The 17,557-nt window shown below is 33.9% G+C and overlaps 1 protein-coding gene across 3 annotated transcripts in view; it reads right to left on the reverse strand.

The window, feature by feature from the left end:
* LOC149552265 (Cyclophilin-like peptidyl-prolyl cis-trans isomerase family protein) overlaps positions 1-17,557 on the reverse strand; it is a 310,257-nt gene that overhangs the window by 220,066 nt on the left and 72,634 nt on the right. The window lies entirely within an intron of this gene.

The following is a 17,557-nucleotide window of genomic DNA, read 5'->3' on the forward strand; positions in this document are numbered from 1 at the left end:
TTTAATAAGGACATCAAAATAAAATGAGAAATTTGCAATGTTCATACACCTATCAAAATGAATATTTATATAGCCTAAGTCATTTGATAAATGAAGTCATGCCATGCACAAATCAGTTTGAGTGAAGGAAATTTTATTGGACCAAGAGGAATTTTAAAGGTTGGAGGATCATATCCTTCACAAAAGTTAGCTACTATGAAAGAAGATGAGAATCAAAGGAAGGCATTGTTATGACAAGAAATAAGTGGATGAAGAAAGTTTGAGAAGTTTAGGTGTTGAAAACATTGCAGGCAAGCAAAATGAAATGGATGTAATCCCCTTGTCCTATCAAGGGGAAGATGAGAAACAGGGCCATTGTGCAGAAATGAAAATGTACCTTCTGAAAAAGTTACAAACAAAAAGGAGTATTCTGTGTGATGGCTATGGCTTTTTTAGGGGTTTCTTTCATTTCCTATAGTTATTCCATAATACAGCATCTTAAAGAATACCCTCTTTGACCTGGGAGCCTAAAGCTAAAGAAGAAACTACACACCTTAGAAAATTGATTGATCATTGTCCCTACCTAATCATAAGTTAAAGGTCATTTTCCCTAAGTTTGACACCCCTAGCACTAAGGAATGCACTAGCTATAGATATTTAGGAGCCTATAACATAGAACACCAACATAACACATAATGGAACATATCTCCATTAGTTTGATTATTCATGCAGTTAAAACTCTCGAGTGAACTTATCCTTCGTGGAAATATAATTTTAATTTACTTGTGTACTGTATATTTATTTAGAGTCTTCTAAACATCAATTTCATTCATTTTTGTGTCAATGATGAAAAAAAACTATTTTTTCTACAACTCATAATGATAAATAATTGTTTTAATAATCTAAAATGATTAATATTAATGATTTATTATTGAGGCTATCTTTTTCTTTCTTCTTAGATACTCTAGTGTTGCAAATATCCTGACCTACCATTTCCTTCAATGCAAAGGTCTAGGCCTCAAGCCACCTACCTAAGTAAATATAAAGTCCCTACCAAAATATTTCTAACAAACTTACAATTTTTTTATTTTTAGGATTTAAGACTTGTTTTATGCACCCTTCACTAAAAAAACCTTGAAGACACAATGGCATCATCAAATAGAAGCTAATTTGATCATCTACAAGCATACATCAATCAAATAAATATAAACACAAATTGTAATAAAGGAAATAAGATTTAGAGATATAAATATTGTCCACTGTATACAAAACTCATGGTGCATGAAATTCATGGTCTTTAAACAAATATTAAATCTAAAATTGTAAGACTGGCTCAAAGTTGGTTTTCTTACTCATCCCAACATCAAGACAAGTCATGAGTTAGCCACGTGTTGATGTCTAAGATGGGTCCTACACAATAATGTAGCTAGGATATTTTCTTGTCTTAATGACTGGTGTGTATATTCAATTGAGGAATTCATCTGTAATTTATTTTGGAAGGCTTTAATATTGCCTATTTTGTTGACAAGCTCATTAACAAAGAGTGGTTACGTAAACAGATAAATGTTTATATTCTATTTTGTCTTTCATTAGGATAGTAATAAAAGAGATTCTTCTATAGATTATCTATGCAAGGCATGATCAATACATTTGACATTACGAAAATGGCATTTCTTGCCAACAATGACTTTAACTGTATTCAGTGGCACAAGGATTGTAGCATCCCAACCTTTCCTATGGCAGTCCTTGTGTACTAGACAAGTTGCCCTATAATGGAACAAGATAATCCTTGATTGTGGATTAAATTATGTATACAAAGAGATCTGCAAGAAGGGATATGTATTATATAAGTTTTTATGATTATGATTTATCATTCGTATATTACTTGAATAGATTTATAGTTTGATGGATGTTTGGGGACAAATAAACTGAGGTTGAATGTAGCACCCCTAGCAGGGGTCTTCTAATATCCCCCAAAATCTAAAAATGCAATTTTCTGAAAAACAAAAAGTGTTTGTGGATTTTTTCTGGCTTACAGGTTTTCCTAAAATTTTGGTGTTTTGAATTTATGGAAAATAAATGTAGGAATTTGGAAATGCTTGGAAACAGAAATGCTTGATGAAAATAAACATCTGCATTAGATTCAAGTTAAAACTTTCCTCAAAACCTTTAAATCTGAAAGCTTGGAAATTGATTGATCAATAAAAACCAGACTACCTAAAGGAAATTCAATAATTCTTGAAATACAATTCTTTAACATCCAAACCCACATTCCACATTTGCTTAATTGTATAACTCCAAGCGTGCCTCCAAATGATTTAGTGACGTAAATAGAGGGTGGCTAGAAGGGAAGAGTTAGTGCAGCTGCAAATTATACTAAATAATGCCATACAAATGTAGAACAAGCTACCCTGCAGCCTACTATAGTGGTGCAGCCTACTATAGTGGTACAGCCTTCCCTAGAAATGGTACAGTTGGAGAAGAAAATGTTGTTGTCTGAAAACACTGTCTTCAATTGCCTCTAATCAGCAATCCAGCATTACTTTCAGATTTTCCTTCAAACTCTGACAATTTTTCTGTGAAAAAAATTCAATTGATCTCTCTTGTAATCTCTGAAAAGCTGTCGGTTCAGATTCGGGTAGGAGAATATATATATATATATAGAGAGAGAGAGAGAGAGAGAGAGAGACACACACACACACACACAGATCATTGATCTCTATTCATGCATCATCTGAGTGAATTGCTTAATAACAAAATGAAAATGTAATTCATGAAATATTGTATAATGTTCAATGTGCATCAATCATCATAGGGATTATCAAACAAATATTATATATGCGATTTTCAGTGGTTATAAGTAGATCTTCATCTTCATCTACTTTAATCACATTGCTGGACTTACAGAATCCAATGTCTTTGAGCCATGGATGTACAAGTATATCTCTCTCATCGTCCGCTGAAAACAAAAGATCTTTTGGGGAGAGATGATAACTGATATGTTATTGGAACATGTAACAACCACTTTTCTCGGGCCTTAGCTAACAACTAGCAAATCAATGAAATATAGTTACTACTTCACATTCATGAGAAGGCAGTTATAACAGTTATTTTACATGATAATATGAATGAGATTAACAGTTACAAACAGTTTAACTGAAATATCATAGCTAACAATCAAAAGCATCCTCAATAAATCTAAATTTAGGGTTTTAAGTTTTCCGTGCCCTAATTTACGACACCAGAATACGCTTAGGGCAACATCTTCAAAACCTAAGTTAGTCCACATATACCATTTAGGTCACAAAAATTATAACACTGTATCGTAATGACCAATACCATTCAAGGCATCAAATACCACTGTATCATCCCTTTTTCATTGCTAAGTATGGAAATTAAATATACATCAAATACCACTGTATCATCCCTTTTTCATTGCTAAGTATGGAAATTAAATATACTTAAAAGATACGTTCATATTTGTAATCACATAAATGAAGGGCAAATATAGAAACCATCAAGTAAGCCTATCTCATGCATACAGATATATTTCATGTTCAATTGGAAAACCAACTAATTTAACTATTGTTCAAATACATGGAAGAGGCAATTGATTTCTAGGCATGGAAGGGAATAACTGACTAAATGATATTAATCAATCTAATATATCTTCAACTTGTAATTTCAAATTCATGAATGTAAAATAGCTGTCACTAGTAGATATTTGAATGCATATCTTATCTCAGTCTTGTGCATGTCTTGGCATTTGATGGAGGGGAGAAGCATTTCCAAGGGCTTAACCTCCGAACTATGGACCCTTGAATATCCCCACACAATCTCAATCAAGAAAGACCCTCCCTACCCTAGAATTAGGCTTGGAACACCAATGACACATGAATGTGCCAGAGTATCAATCCACCACTCGACTTGACAAGAAGAATCCATACAAAGGTTTCCATGAGATAATTAGTTACTATTTTATAAATATTATTACTAAGTTAATAATTATTCTGTCATTGCACGATTATTCCCACGCTCTCCCCTTCGATCTCGACCAAATTGGTCCTCTTTACTTGGGAGGTTCATAATATACTTCTTTTTTCATGAATACTGATACATTTGTCATCCTTCTTGCCAATTCCAGCCTATGGCATCATAAGTGGATTGCAGTTCCATTCTGATCAATATTCAAAAACATATGGAGCAATACCCCATCTCAAGGATATGTAAATTATATCCCTATATGGAATTAGTACTCATATCAAACATACGAGAATTTGAATTCAGATTCATCAAAGGTATAGCATATCAAAATCAGCATAATGCTTTGAAAATCATTATATCGAGCTCTAGATTTTAAATTTACTGATATGGGTCAGCTTTAAGGATTAAGCAGCAAGATCAGATATTAAATCATAAGCAAGATATACTACAATTAAAACAAGGAGCATGACCTGATTCAGTTGGCACCGCTTGAGATATATAATTTTGGTACATGCCCGAGCTCCAAACTTCCAATGGTATCCCAAGGTGTAACACTAATTTGATTCACAAACTCGGCATAGACAGAGCATTGATTCTGTTTTATATCCACCCACTTGAGTTCGAGCAGAGACAACAAATATCAATGGCTTTCTAGAGATCGAGTAGAAGAAAACAATATTAATAACTTGCTCCACATCGAATAGAGACGAACAAATATCAAGAATGAACTATGGTGCGGAAATGTGAGAAAAGAAGTGAACATCGAGCTCTAAAATAGAGAGAATATATTTCAAATAAGAAGGGCAAACAAGAAAAGAAAAGACCACTGCAGCATGCTTAATTACGAATAAAGATTGAGCTGGCAAGAGATAATGCACAGTCTCCAATTTTATTATGAATAATGATTAACATAATGTAATATCCTTCCAGATAGATATTGAAATGATGTTGAGTTTCTAACCACAAAATTCTATCAAACAATCGGCAAACATAATTCTGGAGTTTATTAGTAACTCACTGAATCTTAGTTAATGACCATATACCCATCCAACCTTCAAATGTCTAGCTCTTTGTATTAATGTTTGCAAAGGCTTGTAGTATTGATATCTTACATATATAAAATGATAAGACAGTGTTACAATAAAATAAGAATGTAGCAACTCAAAAATAACTGATAACAGATAGTTTTGTGTGTGTTATTGAAAATCATACAAGGCCCATTTGGAAGTTTAAGAAATCAAAATGAAATACAATAAATAAGCATCATGATTAATTCAGTAATGAAATACCCGATTTGACTGGAAGCGTAGTCCGGTGTAAAACTGAGGAAGTGTCAATGTTGCCAGTAGGAAGGTTGCCGGTGGACTAAGTGGAAGTTTGTGAGTGTTTTCAGACTCCCGTCCCAATGTTGGATGTCAAACTGATTCTACTACCCCTTCTCAGTGTGTATTTTGGCTAAGTAACCAAAAACAGAATGTAGCTGGCTGTCATCCTACATACTTCTCTTTATGTTGCCTACCTGATATATAGGAACGACGGCCTTAGAACCAAGTCTATCTGTTGATACTTGCTCCCATGACGTTCTACTATTCCCTCCTTGGTTGTGGTTACCTTTCTTACTATGTGTTGCCCGTACAGGGATTGTCTACCAACGTTCTGCTATAATAACTGACTCTCCTCTAATATACTCCTCGTGACTTCTAGTGGCAGATGATGGGTATCAAACAAGGTTCAATTGTTATATGAACCACTCAAGACCAGAAGATGTGCCTATATCATTGCGTTGGCTACTTCCTTAATTCTTAATGCATCATCTATGATTTCTACCCCCAAAGATTACCAGAATACTACTACTAGATTTATATGTACCAGTTCTTGAAGTATCTGCAAATATTTATGCTTACTGTATTGCTGAACTCTCATTGCTTGTAAACCTTCAATGCATCAATCTAGAGCTACCATTCTGAATTGTAAATGTGAGATACTAGGTTTGTGTCTAGTCTCACTATTCTTTCCTTAAGGGATTTCGTCCTTAGGAAATACATAGTCACAATTACGCAACCACTAGGATTTATAAAATAACATATATTCATTGTGCCTTCCCTAAGACCAAGTCTCTTATTTATAACCTCAAAGTGAGAGGATAATGTTGGAATAAGAGATGTGAAATAAAACACCAATTTCATCTTCTAGTCACTTAAGTCACTTTATAAAGTGAATGCCTTATTAAAACATAAAGTAACTTTATTAATGTACTTTAATACATTAAATGACAAACTTAAGACAAATCTTCCCTTGTGACCGGTAGGCATCCTTACTAGAAATGTCGTTAATCCATCTAGATGTGGAGATAAATTAACCAGGCGCCAAAGAACTAGCGCGAAAGAGGGGACATGACAATCCTCCCTTCCTAGGATTGCTTGCCCTCAAGCAATCTCAATGCTGGATGCTATAAAATAGACTCGCCTTCCCAAGTGGCGTCTGGCGTCTTCATACGGTAAATCCTTCTAGCGAACTAGATATTCTTTAACAAATCTGTTTTGCAACTTCTTTTCCCTAGTCTCAATCATCTTTGTTGGCTCCAATACAAGTCTACCCTCCTCAGCAAGTAGAGGCAAGCCCTCTAATGGTACATGTTGACCAATTTCTTTCTCGAGGCATGAGATGTGAAACACATTGTGGATTCGACTGTCACCAAGTAAATCCAACTTTTAAGCAACCTCACCAACCCTCTTGGTGATGCAATAAGGTCCATAAAATCTGGGCTTAAGCTTTTCTGATTCACTTTTCTTCAGGGAGCTCACAATGATCAACGCCTAGAATGATGCAATCTGTGGAATGCTGAAAAGATAGTCTTCACTTTCCTATGCCAATGATATGAACTACTATAGGAACTCCACCAATGTCGAAACCTTGTGCAAACATCAGCAAATCCAATCCAATTGAGGGCTACGTCCCAACTCAATCAACTCTTAGCCTAGGGTTTGACATCCTAGTGAGGGAATGCTCAAATCAGAGCCAAACACCAAATTATATTTTCCAAAATGTTCAAAGATACTTTTCCTTTCCTTGCATTGGCCTTATATCATCTTCTCATGTAATTCGAACCCTAAAAGTAATACTTGAGAACTTTATAATATAAAGTTATATTCTTTAATAATTGGCCATAAGCTTTTTTCATCTTTCTCCTAAATTGAACTTTGAAACTGAAACCCTGAATCATGCATCTAAAAATTCAAAATCTGGACTGCATCTCTGGACTGATCATTCATTCTTCTAAACCTGAACTTTAATCTTGCATTTGAACTTGGATCTGAGTCTTGACTCTTTGAATGCAAACCATCTTTGAACTTCGAACTTTGAATCTCTGAACTTGAGGTTCGGAGTTCAAATTCAACATAAGGCTAGAACACTACCTTTTTCACAAATCAAACTTTATAAATGCATCATCAGTAACAAAAACCAATGAGAAACTTAAACAATTTTAGAATCTTTTCCTAGCAGGCTGATTTTCAAAGTTTAAAAACTTGAGTGTGAAAGCATGCTTACACACCATATGGTCATTTTAAAATTCAGCCAAAAATTGGGATGTAACATACCCTTCTCCTTGTGTTTTATCATCCTTGATGAACTCTGCAGTTTTAAACACTAAGAGAATATTCCAAATATATGATATATATAGCATCTTGAAATCATCTCATTTCAAATTGACTCAAAATATAAGCCATGATCAAAATCAATGTCTATGATTCCCTTATCTCAACGATTTCAAAAAAAATGCTTACATGATATCATAAAATCAAAAGCAAAATATGTTGGATGGATATTTTGCAACCAATAGTTTTGGGTAAAAATCCAGTCGCAAAATAGGATGACCAGCCACAGCGTGTGAGACAGAGTCTCTCCTACCTTAAAGGGAAGGCTCCCCCTTCTCACTATTCCTTGGATCAACTCAAAGTAAGCAAGAAGTTGAGAGATTTCATAAAATAGGTATTACCAATATCCTTTCTTCTTAACTTTCAAGAAAGAGTCCACGTACTCATGGAGCAAGTAATGGGTAAGGTGAATCTCTAACTACACTTCTATCAAGAGCTGGAAACAATGATACCGATAAATTTTAACCAACTCAAAGGCTAGCCAAAATGTACCAGTTTGGCTCTAAGTCCGGTCGTACTTCTATATGATAAAAGCTTTACAATTAGGGCACAAAGACTCCTAAAAGTAAAAACAATCTAACTATTTTGCGAATTAAGACAAAAATACAAGCTATAGACAAAGCTTCTAGCTATGGATTTTCACAATTGTTCCTGGTCAAAGGTCGGGCTTCCATTGTTTTTTAACTCTTTTCAATTCAATTCACTAGAACAATTACCAATAACACAAGACGATATGAATCAAAGACAATTTGGATGAATCATAGACAAAGCTTACAATTCACACAAATAACAATCTCACTTAACCAAAGTTAAGTTTCGAATGCTCCTTTGTATTCACTTTCTCTCAAAATAGTGCTTACACAAACAAAGTTATGCTGGCACAATTTCTCCAGAGTTTTCTTGCATAAAGATAATGATGATTTTACAATGAGGGGGCACTCCTTTATATAGGCAAAGAAGTTCAGGAAAAAAAGAGGAGGAAAAGGTGGGAGCATCTCAACCAACTTTGACCAAGTCTAACTACAGAAACTAAAGGGTTACATGCAACTCACATTACATTTTCTACATACATGCAATTCGCATTACATGCAATTACACTTTTTCATGTAATGCATTCTAAACAACTATGAAATAGAAACTATACAACAATCTTAGAGATTGCTTCTTAAGGCTTTGAATTTGACAATGACGTCACGCACTGTGGAAAGATCAGCAATCTCCATAGTCTTTGATATGGCTTCAATTCTCACTGCATTTTCATATGTCGATTGCACAACTTGGGAATTTGTTGTTGCATTATCTAACAAGTGTTTTGTCAAGGATATGTACAAAACAAACTTGTTCATTGTCTACAAACCAAAATCTTTGGAATCTACATCAGCATTGATCCTGATTGTATATTTTGAATTCACTCTCTCTGCTGCCAAAAGATTACCAAGATTATCAGTAACACGGCATCCCATTTGCTCCAAATCACAAGTAAGGCTTGTTTCAACTGCTTGACAATCTTCAAGAGCCACTTGTAATTTTGTGATCAACTTTCTTAAGGTCTCTTCCTTGTAACCAATGAGTCTTTGAAATCTGAAGAGCATTTCACATGACGGAAGAATGTCACATGAGACCATAGCATCCAGATCAAATTTTATCATTTCATCCCAATCCTCAAGGATTTCTTTCAGGTTATCTGCTTCTTGAGTCAAAGAAGAAATTAACCTTAGTTCCATTTTGTTCATCTCTTTGACACGCCTTAGAACTGCAAGTGTCTCTGTGATAGCTCGAACTCCTTCAGCAATGATTTCCTATATCCAAGACTTAGCAACTTCAATCAACCTTCTCTATTTAGATGTTTGTGATGTAAGAATAACATTCTGAGAAGATTGCTTCTAAATGACCTCACTCAAATAAGATATCTCCGGTTTCAACTGATTCTTCTTTTCCCAAAGCTCATAATTGCTTTTTGATACATTTGTCAATGCATCTTGAGCATCTTGTAAACAACTCAAACGAGATTGCTTTCCAACTTCAACCTTAGTAAACTTGTAGTCAAAAATGGTAAGCTCTTCAACAGGTTTATCTACTAAGGGCTCAGCAACCTCAACATATTTGGTTTTGTCGAAATCAACCAAAATTCTGGAAACAATCTTATCTTTCAAAGATTTAGATTTAGTCTTCTTCATAGGAAGATTGTCAAGAGGAAAAACCACCTTCCTTCTCTTTGTTGTTATTCTACTCAACCATGCAGGCAGGCTGAAACTTTCATCTGTAGAAGCAGACACAGTGGAGACCATTAGCATTGATCTAGATTGTATATCTGTAGTGACTGAGCATGATTCAGTTTGTACCGCTGAAGGCATAGGAACATGTTGAGAAGACTCCGTCATGAAGAGTTCAAATCCTGTCAAAGATGTATCAAGTTGGGAAACTTGACCACTGGTAAGAGTCGAAAAATCTTCAAACAAATTTGCTAAAGTGTTCATATTGTTCATATGTAGAAACCTGAGGAGCAGTTGATGAAATAGGAAGAGCCATGGTGTTAACCTCTGAGACTGGAATGGAATGAGTGAAAACAGTAGAAAATGAATCTACATCATCATCAACCTCATGCAAAAATGGCTCTTCATGTAGAGAAGACGTGCAGGCTCGTGTAGGCTTTGGAGGAGATGTGATCCTAATTTCTCCTCCTTCATCTGAATCATCTTTCTCGGATTCTATTTCCAATTCTTCTTCTAACTCTGTCGCTGATTCTTGAATTGGTTCAAGAACTTGAGATGATTTAGTTCCTTTTCCACCCTTTAATTTGAATTTGAAGGTATTCTTGACATTTGAAGATGAGGCACCATCTTTTCCTATAATTTTCAATTGTGATTTCCTACCAGGAGGACCAAAACTTCCACAATTCAAGCCCATCTTAGGATCTACTCTTTTAAGGCCTTTATTTTTCAACCATTTGTTAGTGTTTACTAGGATAGATTGAAATCTATCCATGATAGATGTACCTTCCTTTTGTTGCCATTGAATAGGGAAAGGGCACTTCTTATCAAAACTAGCTTGATGGAATTCTGGATCAAGGATGTCACCATCATCTTCAACTTGGAAATCTGGAGGGATTTTCAACATATTAAGATCAATTATTTGTCGCAAGGTTAACCTGCAATAATCCATCTTCATAATGTCAGGTTTGTTCTCATGTCAATCCGAATATCTTCAATGCGATGAACATGAATGTAGGCCCTTTTTATCTGAGAATTCATCTCTCAATAATCAAAATCAAATCTAGCCTTGAACTTCTTCAATGTAATCAACTGCAACTCTGCTTCCATATTCTTTGCTTTAGGCACAAAAACAATTGAATAGTTGTCAATAGATAAAGGCCTAGCTGAGGTAATGCCAAATCTGGGTCTATGTGAAGCATGTTGATCACTCTGTACGTCCATGAGTTGTCTTGCTAACTCCATATGGATGATTCGATCTGTAACATACCTAGGTAGGGTATACGGCTCTCCATTGAAATATCCAACTCTCAAATATGTGAAAGTAGGAAATTGGAGAAAAATGCAGCCGTACTGGTTTACCTTTTCCCATGCTACATCAAATAGTCTTTTGATAAACAACTGTTTGTCGAACAAACACCTATAATGTCCAAAGAAGGCATCTTGGACTCTTTTGTAATGGAATTTACTATTAGCCAAAGTGATTTGGTCATAGTATTCCCAAATAGGTACTTGAAGACAATCTCCTTTGGTAGAATGTAATGTCCTCTTACTTGGCTATAATGAATAGTAGGAGGATGATTGCTTACAAATCCCAAATTATATAATTTTGTTTTATTTATCTCTCAAATCATATGTTATGAATGTGATAATCACCAGGGAAATGGATATTATCAATATACTAGTAATAAGGTCACTGATATACTAATTTGATTTCTGCAAGAACGATCTGTATATCTACTTTTCTAAAGATAAATTTGTATCTGATAGAGTATAATATACTGAGGTCTATGTAATGGCTCAGCCTCTAATTGGATTAATGAATATTGAAACCTCTATTATCGACCTTGAGGAAACCTTTTATATTTAAATGCTTGATGAGTGTAATGTCCCCGTTTTGGCGGTAATTTGATTTAATTAATTTAATTAATTAAGTTATCCAAAATAATGAATATTTTATGAGGATGACTAATTGATTATTTTAATTAAATAAATAAGTGTATTAATATTTATAAAGTTATCAAATAAATAAATATTAAAAAGATAACTTTATATTTAATTAATTTAATAAAGTGACTTGAAAAATATCTTATAAAGTCACTTAATACATAAAATAGAAATAATGTTCTAGAAATTCTTAGTAACTTCTTAGAAAAGGATGTTTCTAGAAGTTCTTAGTAACTTCTTAGGCAAGTAGATAAATAGAGGACTTGGGCTCCCATTTGGATACACGGAATTTGGTAACTCAACTACATCTTCTATGAGCATTTGTGGAGCTTGATAGTCTACAAATATTCAACATAATCCTTGAGAACAATACCTCTCAAGAGATTGCATAGCTGAGGAAGTGAAAGACTTTCTGAAGGGTTGCACTTTGGAAGTGGTATTCAGCCATTTCAAGTTGAGCTTAATTTGAATACTCAGACTACTTGAGGGTTTGAGTTTTTTAAAGTAGCTCCGAAAAAGCGGTCCGAAAAAGCAGTCCGAAAAAGCAGTTCGAAAAAGAAAAGCGAAAAAGCTGATCCGAAAAAAGCAAGTGAAAAAGCAGATTGAAAAAACAAAAGCAGAAAGGTAGCATTGGAGAAAATTATCACAGCCATCTACAACCAGGTTCCTTTTTTAGCATTGCATTTTAGGTGTTATAAGTTTCAGCTGTAGGTGTGCATTATACCAACATTATCAATTTTGTAATCCATGTAAATGCCAAAAGTCTTGGCCATATTTCATGAGCATTGTATTAGAAATTTCATAGCAATTAAGAAGACAATAGTTGCTAGTGTCATTTGAGCAATTCAATATCATTATTTATCAGCTAGTTAGTTTGCATACCAACTGTTTGTAAAAATGTCAGTTGGTTGTAGGTATTCATTTCTCATGCTTAGATCATATATATGCATTGTATATTGCCAAAATTAGTTGCACATTCATGTTAGGTCATTGTTTAGTCAATTCAGAGTCTACTTGCAAGCATTCTTATTGATGCTAAGTGAAGGAAAGAGCCATAAAAGCAAACTGAAATTTTATATCAGTCATATGACCCTTGTATGCAAAGTATTTTCTTGAACCTTTATCAGCATTTTGGGATCAAATTTTAGCAAGGTCATTACAGTGGTATCAGAGCTATAAGTCCTGCCATCCTATGGAGCTCTTATTGGGAATTTGGAATAGCCAGATGGAGAGAAAAATGTTTGACAAAATGTATATCAGTCCAAATCAAGAAAATATAATGTTCAGATTACTGGATACATTAGAGGAGCAAAATAGGCGAATGGATATGATGCAACATGAGCAGAATAGGCGAATGGATATGATGTTGCAGCTTATGGCTAGACAAATGGGCATCAATATTGATGATTTATATGTTGCTCCAATGCAGGAGGTAGTTGATTCCTCAAGTGGGATCAAGACATGTATAAAGCCACCTAGCTATGATGTTGGTGTTTCAGCGGAGTCAATCAATGTGGGTTTACGCTCTAGTATAATTGATTCACAATCTGGCATTGAGTCATATGTGCAGAGTCAAGAGTCCACATATGAAGCTTTGTCAGCAGATGACGATGCAGCAATAGTGGGACTAGGAGAATGCGAGGATATTGTCATATCAGCAGCCACTTCTGTGTCAGTTGAACCATCCAATGAGGAGTTTAGTAGTATGCATGCAGTGGTTGATGTGTGTTCTAATGATGGCACACATGTTGATTATGAGATTTCATCAACTACAGATTCGGTTAAGTATTCTATTGCAGCTGTTAGTGTTGTTCCTATGTCCATATATTTTGATATGGCTACACCTATTGTTGATACAATTAGCATGAGTACATATGGTTCGCCTATAGCTACATCTTTTTCAATGAATGTTGGTGATGACCAGGATTCCAGTCCAATATATATTATGTGGGTGGATACAAGGAAGAAGATATTTCTTAGATCTTCTACGGAGTTGCATTTTGGTGTCATTTTGACTTCTACATCACCCGCACAAGTTTTGGGTGCTATGTTACAAGACATGTGGTTGCTCTTGATGATGATGATTTGCAGTTGGTTTAATGTCCACAAGGATGTCACATACTACTTCATTTGGGATCCAGCTGGAGGTTGGAGTTCATTGTGTTGTTGGATTGCTTGAGGTCAAGCAATTTCAGGAGGGGCGGACTGTAATGTCCCCGTTTTGGCCGTAATTTGATTTAATTAATTTAATTAAGTTGTCCAAAATAATGAATATTTTATGAAGATGACTAATTAATTATTTTAATTAAATAAATAAATGTATTAAGTTAATTATTTATAAAGTTATCAAATAAATAAATATTAAAAAGGTAACTTTATATTTAATTAATTTAATAAAGTGACTTGAAAAATATCTTAGAAAGTCACTTAATACATAAAATAAAAATAATGTTCTAGAAGTTCTTAGTAACTTCTTAGAAAATGATGTTTCTAGAAGTTCTTAGTGACTTCTTAGGAAAGTAGATAAATAGAGGACTTGGGCTTCCATTTGCATACACGGGATTTGGTAACTCAACTACATCTTCTATGAGCATTTGTAGAGCTTGATAGTCTGCAAATATTCAGCATAATCCTTGAAAACGATAACTCTCAAGAGATTGCATAACTGAGGAAGTGAAACACCTTCTGAAGGGTTGCACTTTGGAAGTGGTATTCAGCCATTTCAAGTTGAGCTTAATTTGAATACTCAGACTATCTGAGGGTTTGAGTTTTCGAAAGCAGGTTCAAAAAAAAAGTCCGAAAAAGTAGGTCCGAAAAAGCAGCCCGAAAAAGCAGAACCGAAAAGGCAGTTCGAAAAAGCAAAGCGAAAAAGCAGATCCGAAAAAAGCAAGTGAAAAAGTAGATCAGAAAAAGCAAAGCAGAAAGGCAGCATTGGAGAAAATTATCATTGCCATCTACAACCAGGTTACTTTGTTAGCATTGCATTTTAGGTGTTATAAGTTTCAACTGTAGGTGTGCATTATACCAACATTATCAATTTTGTAATCCATGTAAATGCCAAAAGTCTTGGCCATATTTCATGAGCATTGTATTAGAAATTTCATTGCAATTAAGGAGATAATAGTTGCTGGTGTCATTTGAGCAATTCAATATCGTTATTTATCAGCGAGTTAGTTTGCATACCAACTATTTGTAAAAATGCCAATTGGCTGTAGGTGTTCATTTCTTATGCTTAGATCATATATATGCATTGTATATTGCCAAAATTAGTTGCACATTCATGTTAGGTCATTGTTTAGTCAATTCAGAGTCTACTTGCAAGCATTCTTATTGATGCTAAGTGAAGGAAAGAGCCATAAAAGCAAACTGAAATTTTATATCAATCATATGACCCTTGTATGCAAAGTGTTTTCTTGAACCTTTATCAACATTTTGGGATTAGATTTTATTTCTATTGTCACAGTCTGCAGGGATATTCTTTATTTAAATATTAGAGTATCTCTTCTCACTGCTCTATGATCTTTATCATTTGGAGACGACTCATCTCTTTTACTTGCTATCTAAAACTTCACTATTTGGTATATGAGTCTTCTCCCTTCCTTATATGATCGACTAACGTGAAGGCTCCTATCATTGATATCCACCCGTGGCAGCAGTATAAATGTGATGTTCTGTTTAATACCACATACGTAATCTGTGGATTCTTTGCTATACTGGTCTTATATTTCTTTTCCTATGATGCCTTTCTTACATCCACCTTGTTCGCTGATTCCAGATGTGTCCGTCACATTTATAGCTATCCCTTTCCAACTTCCGTATAGTGGTTGATGACGCTGAATCTAGACAAGGGCATGTAATATTCAAACTGAAATATTGTTGCCGAATTCTCCTCCTTAGATGTGTGTTTATCCACCTGTTGATTCTTCTATAAATTCCCCTCTACGTTATTCCTTCTATGCCATTAATATATGTCGTGGAAAGACCTTTTCCAATCGACAAGCTGTTTCAAAGTAAGTGATTTCGTTCATTCGCTTTGTAATATAGTTACTATGATTACATTATTATTATGATTTTTTTAATATTAAATAATTATAATGTTTAGTCTTTTATTATTTATTTAATTATTTATTTATAATGTTCACTTATTTATTATCTTTATTATTATTATTATTATTATCATCTTATTTATTTATAATGATCACTTAATTATTATTATTATTTAATTTATTATTATAATACTCATTCATTTATCATTATCTTAAGTATTTAATTTATTATTATAATAATCAAGCATTATCTTAATTATTTATTTTAGTATTATAATGATTATTCATTTATCATAAGATGCTAAAAATGTTCATTTATAAGATTATCTTATAATTGTCAAATAATAATTTATTATTTGTATCATTAGTTTATTAATAATTATTACTTGTTAATTCCAATATATTATATTATTTAATTATCATTATTGTAATAATTCAATCATTATAGTTACAATTATAATTATTACTATTAATAATATATTATTATTTTATTTATTATGTTTAAATATTATATTTATAATTTTATATCAATTTGATTATTATCTCTTTGACTCCTTTTATTATTGAATTTCACTGGAAAAATAGGGGACATGACATAGAAAGACCCGAAAAGGATCCCATGGCAGCAGCAATGTAAATAAGATAAGAATTTATGTAAAAAGGTACTGATGTTCCTACATTGCATATCTGCTGACAGAGCACGGTACTGATAAGCTCTCCCCAAAAAATGTGTTCTTTGTTCTCTATGATTTGAAACATAAATTTATACATTGAGGGCTCAAAATTGGAAGAATCTTTAAGACCACAGATCCTGCTGAGAAGGATGATTAGATCCTTGTATTCCTGTTTAAAATTTGACTAATGAAGAGTCTTTGGCCACATGGAAAAATTGCTTCTTTTGTTATCTAACCAATAAAGGTTGACATATTTCTGATAATTACTCTTTTGCTCATTCCAACAAGCCGATGATGATTCTTTGGTCAAATCAGCACATTCTGATTTGTAAGGAACTTTGAAGAGTTTTTCAATAACTTTAAGATCAAGGCTAATGATAACCTTGCCATCAGCATCTTTGATAGTCCTTGTTTTAGGAGTGAACCATCGAGTGCATCCATAAAAAAAATCAAGTTCTATAGCTGCCATGGGAAACGTAGAAACCAAATGGATGTTGCTTCTTCTAATACGTTTCATTTCATGAGTAGTTGGAGCTTCAATCTTTCATAGAAAATCAGCCACGTCTACATGACTAATCTTCGTGTCTAACACGTTGTCAAAGACAGATGTAACAGAAGAAGGAGATGCACGAGCCAATTCCTTATCATATTGATATTTCATTTGCCCTTGGATTTGGATGGTGAGGACATATCTTGTGCTTATGCTACAACACAAAAATCCCAAAACATAAATACATCATCAGAAAGAATCTCCATGCAAGTGAATTTCGGAGCACTAGTGAAGATTTGAAAAAAGAGTGACTTTCAAAGAGAAAGCATATGTATATGCAATGGAATGGAAAGTGAAATGAAATGAACAGAATGTGGAATGAAATGATATTAAAGTGTGAATACGGAGAATGGAAAAAAATGGAATGGAATGAAAATGTGCGAAGGTGAAACACATGAGAATGTGTGCAAAGTGAAAGTTGCTGATTTCAAAAGTGACTTAATGTTTTCAAAGCTTTATTGCATGAAACATGCGTATATGTAAATGCAACATGTAACAGAAAGTGGAAGGT

This window comes from Cupressus sempervirens, chromosome 6 (assembly GCF_028749045.1).
Source record: "Cupressus sempervirens isolate cs-2001-9-10 chromosome 6, ASM2874904v1, whole genome shotgun sequence".
Classification (NCBI taxonomy): domain Eukaryota; kingdom Viridiplantae; phylum Streptophyta; class Pinopsida; order Cupressales; family Cupressaceae; genus Cupressus; species Cupressus sempervirens.